A 5,389-nucleotide genomic window follows, 5' to 3' on the forward strand; every position below is an offset into this window, starting at 1 on the left:
TCAATCAATCACCACACACCAAGATATTGAATAAATTAACTAAAGAAATCCATAAGTAAATCCGTTAGAACCCCACGATAACGATTAGTTCATAATCGAACTCATCGTCACCATGGGTTCCAATGAAAACATGATAATAAACAATATAAGAGTACTAGAGTTCAAAGACAAATCGAAAACAAGCATCCAAGTATCAACTATATTAAAGAAAACAAAAGTCTTCTTCTCTGTAGCCGTCTCGTGCTCTTTAGGTCTTCTTATTGCTCTCCCAGGTCTCCTTGTTGTTAAAAACGTCTTTTTATTGGTATATATAGGCCCCCGGATGATCTGGACCCTCAAAATCATCAAATTCTACTAAAATCAGGATTCTGGGGCCGGCCGCGCTGGTTTTGGCAGAAAGTCAGCGCGGGCGCGCTGGTTTCTGGGGCGGCCGCGCATGAACTTCTGTACTTTTCTGTTGATTCTTCTTTTGGCCATAACTTGAGTTCTACTCGTCAGAATTAGGCGATTCAACTGCCCACACGAACCTAACGAGATTCTCTATAACTTGATATTGGCCTAGGCTTCCAATTATGATTTTTTTTCAGCATAATGTTTTGAAAAGCTTCTTTCTTCCTTTAACTGATGCTTGAAATGCAATAACACAAAAACACATCAAAAATACCAACAACTTGAGTCCAAAATACCAACTTAAGCTTGTAATGAAGCATTCCAAGTAGATATAAAATCCACTTATAACACCCCCAAACTTGAATCGATGTTTGTCCTCAAGCATAAACAGACTCAAAACTATAAAACAAACCTAATGCATGAATGCAACTACGTGAATGTAACTAAATGATAATGCACTAGATCCCCTCAGAATAAACATAACCAAATGAATAAGCCAATGTCTCTAAGAATACAATGACTCAAAACAGAGCTCGAATAAATCCCACAAATCAACTCACAAACCAGGAACGTGCGTGTGTGGATGCTTAACAGATATACTCTCGATACTAGATCAATAACCATAACTTATCTTTCATCAAAACAATCACAAGTTTATAAACAGAATAGACGTTAAACGCATAATGACTCTCAATACCTCCTTCCTACTAGAGTTATACAAGGATTCATGTTATTATTGAACACATAACAACATGCGTATTTGACCGTGCAATGAATGAGGTCCCAAAAGATTTATACAATAATACCCATGTAGTGAGCGTTAGGTTAGCGGACCCCAGACTATGAAAAGCCTTAAGTCACTAGGCACAAAGTCCCCTAGAACTTAATAACTCGAGTATTAAAGAACTCACTCTTGATCAATTATACATAAACACATACCTTTTTTTTCTTTTCTTTTTTTTTTCTCTTTTTTTTTCTTTTTTTTCAACAATTTCTGAATGAGTGCATTTCGCTCCATCTCATTCAACCCTAGACTACTCATAAAAATATGAGCCGGCTACTAGCCATTTGACGCCTAGCCTTACAACAATAGCAATGAAATCCAAGTTTTTCTCCATATAAAAAAAATAGTGTTTTACGCCATTACGAGAATACCAAAAATTCTAGATATAAACAAGTGATTAAATCTCAACAACAAACAAGTATGATTATGATCTAGATCACAAGCAACCCTATAAAAATTTGTGAAAATATTTATTTCTAGCATGCAAATCAATTCATTAGGACTTAAACATCTCTCTATTCGTCATCACTACACTCACATCAACATCAACCAATCAATCAGAAATAGCTCAACCTAAGGGATCATGTTATATGCATGCAAATGTAACTATATGAAATCACATAAAAACAAATATGTCCTATATGAACAATCATGTAACACTACGAATGAAATATAATTATATGCAACATGAATCTATATGAACTATATGGACACACACAAACTAATCCTTACATTATCACCCCCAAATTTAAAAATTTTAATGCCCTCATTGAAGGTAATAATAAGGATATCAGGCATACCTAGTTAGCGGGAGGATCACCCTCTTCGGGTGGAGGATCAAGCGGCCAATCAACCTCGACACCAGTGGCTCGGAAAATAGTACCGAGAGCGTGTGTCAAATCTTTAGCAAAACATCGGTGGATGTCATGCATGGCCTCAATACGCCGAATCAACCTTCTATAATGCGCATCACCAAGACCAAACTTATCAACTGTCTGCAGTGCTCGAGAAGAACCATCTGTAAGTACGGGAGAAACCGGCCGTTTACCCTCTACATTATCAAAAGTATATCCCAACCCCTTGTCAGGGGGTGCACCTAAGAACGCATAACTCAAGTGATCTGGTAATGGGTTGAGCTCAAGTGTGGGGGCATCTTCAATAGACGGCTCGAGACGCTCCTAAGAAATTTTCAGCTCTGCTAACCCAAGAGAATCGAATGACATATCCAACTTCCTCTTCCACGGAGGTGCATTCACAACCTGCATTTGCTCTGCTCCTTCTTCATCTTCAATAACTGATTCCCCTATTAAGGTTATCTCTAAGGTATCTGACTTTGGCAATTGCTCAGGCTCCGAATTTATGACAGAGTGTACCCATTGTACTTTAAATCACTCCTCTTTAGCCGTGGGTAACTTTATTGCCTTGAACACATGAAAAGTGACCTTTTGATCATGAACCTTCATCGTAAGCTCTCCTTTTTATACATCGATCATAGTTCGGCCTATAGCCAAGAATGGTCTTCCCAAGATGATGGGAATCTTCTTATCTTCCTCAAAATCAAGAATTACAAAGTCAGCAGTTAAGATGAGTTTATCCACCTTGACCAACACATACTCCATAATGCCTCGTGGATATGTAATAGAACGATCTGCCAAATGCAAGGACATATATATCGGCTTCGGATCAGGTAGACCAAGCTTCTTGAAGATAGACAAGGGCATTAGATTGATGCTAGATCCCAAATCACATAAACACTTATCCAAAACAAGTTTCCGATGGTTCAAGGAATAGTGAAGCTTCCAGGATCTTTAACCTTCGGAGGCAACTTCTGTTATAGTACAGCACTACATTCCTCCGTGAGAGCAACGGTCTCTAAGTCATCAAGCTTCACCTTTCGAGAGAGAATACCTTTCATAAACCTCGCATAGCTAGGTATCTGTTCATTCCTCCGTGATATGAAGTTTCTTGAACACCTCCAGAAACTTAGCAAATTGCTTATCCAACTTCTGCTTCTGTAGCCTCTTAGGAAAAGGAGGTGGATGATAGACCTGCTTCTCCCCTGTATTACCCTCAGGAGGAGTGTGTTCCACAGTTTTCTTCCTTGGTTCCACCTCGACATCCTTCAGCATTTCTTCTTCAGCCACAACTGCATTTTCTAAAACTTGAGATTTTCCAGGCTCTTCATTTTGCTGAATTTGGGGGCTTGCGACCTTTCCAGACCTCAATGTTATTGCCTTAACCTGCTCTTCTGCTTCCCTCTTGCCTGGAACTCCTGTATCACTAGAAAGCGTTCCTGGTAGTCGATTCAATAAGGCATTAGCAATTTGTTCTATCTGGTTGTCCAGAGTCTTGATAGAAATAACCTGGCTTTGGCATATAAGAGCCTGGTTTTTGCACATAGGCCTCAACTCCTCTAATTCATATTTTTCATTCGAAGATTGACCTGCATCATGAGTTTGTTGTTGAAGTTGGAGTTGTTGTCTTGGTGCAAATTATTGCTAAAAACCAGGAGAATTAAATTACTTGTTTCCAAATTGCCAGAATGGCTGTTGTATCGCATTCTGATTGTTGCTCCAACTGACGTTAGGATGATTCCAGTTGTCAAGATGATAAGTGGCAGGAACTGGCTGCTGCGATCTCTGAAAGTTGCTCACAAACTGAGCTGATTCACTAGATATAGCGCATTGATCCGTCGCATGTGAACCTGACCACAGCTCACAAACACTGGTTATCTGCTTAACACCGTAGTTAGCCAGAGAATTGATCTTCATAGACAATGCCTTTGGTTGAGCAGTGATAGCCGTAGCTGTATCCACTTCAAGAACTCTTGTTATCTTGCCCTGTGGCAATCTATGGGTTGGATACTGATATTCATTAGCAGCCATCAGTTCAATTAGCTCATAAGCTTCCTCACAACTCTTTGCCCATAACGCTCCACCTGATGCTGCATCAAGCATGGGTCTAGACTGTGCTCCCAAACCATTATAAAAACAATTGATGATCATCCAATCGGGCATTCCATGATGAGGATACTTCCTAAGCATCTCCTTGTAGCGCTCCCAAGCTTTGTATAAAGATTCTCCTGATTGCTGCGCAAATTGAGTAAGAGCATTCCTGATTGCAGCTGTCTTCGCCATAGGGAAGAATTTAGTAAGAAATTTCTGAGCAAGATCCTCCCAAGTAGTAATCAAACCATCTGGTAGAGAGTATAACCAGCTCTTAGCTTTCTCCTTCAGAGAGAATGGGAACAGTCTCAGTTTCATTGCATCCTCAGACACACCATTAAACCTGAAGGTGTCGCAGATCTCTATGAAATCCCTAATGTGCGTATTGGGATCTTCCGTTGGAGAACCCCCAAAGTGGACTGAATTTTGTACCATCTGAATTATGCCATGCTTGATCTCAAAGGTATTAGCTGTGATAGCTGGCCTGATAATGTTAGATTGAATGTCATTGATCTTGGGTTGAGAAAAATCCATCAAGGCTTTCGTTCGTACTGCTGGATCCCCCATTATAATGAGTACCTGAAACACAAACAAATAAACCGTGAGAGTAAAAGAGTCCGAGTCAGTGAACTTTAACGACCACTGATGACAAGCACATAAACTAAAAATTAACACCGAGTCCCCGATAGCGGCGCCAAAAACTTGTTAGAGCAAAAACACGCGCTAAATTACACGCAAGTATACGCGTTCGCAAATAGTATAAGATATAAATCAGATTCGTTCCCACATAGACTGGTTTAGGTTAAGTTCAATTTATGCACCTATACAACAATGTGTGGTTATCGTTCAATGCTAAGACAAATAACAAGTTGGATTTTGATTAAACTAAAAATTAAACTAATAATTATAACTAGGAGAATAAGAATGGTTGAATTAATATAAATTACAAATATGGGATCCTAACTTCATTAAATACTTCATTCAATAGCCTTTTTATTCTTAACCTTAGCATGTAATGGTGATGACACTAATCAGATAACACGAAACTAGTAAACGCCAACGTTCGTTGTACGAATACCCTACTACCAAGCATCCACTAAAGAGATAGAAGTTGAATAAACACCAATTATGCTTAGTCCTTATATGTCTATAAGAATTGAAAACATAACGGTTTAATGCGCAAGTTATCTATCGTGATTATATAGGGCAAGTAAGATAGTTAAAATTACCTACGAATCATGCATAACAATTATACATGAACCTATGCTTG

The 5,389-nt window shown here is 39.0% G+C and overlaps 1 non-coding gene across 1 annotated transcript; it reads left to right on the forward strand.

The window, feature by feature from the left end:
* The first annotated feature begins 4,189 nt into the window (after positions 1 to 4,189).
* Positions 4,190 to 4,296, forward strand: LOC141676414 (small nucleolar RNA R71). The gene has a single exon (XR_012557005.1). It is a non-coding gene; the product is annotated as a small nucleolar RNA R71 (small nucleolar RNA).
* The last annotated feature ends 1,093 nt before the right edge of the window (positions 4,297 to 5,389 follow it).

Source organism: Apium graveolens, chromosome 7 (assembly GCF_009905375.1).
Source record: "Apium graveolens cultivar Ventura chromosome 7, ASM990537v1, whole genome shotgun sequence".
In the NCBI taxonomy this organism is placed as follows: Eukaryota; Viridiplantae; Streptophyta; class Magnoliopsida; order Apiales; family Apiaceae; genus Apium; species Apium graveolens.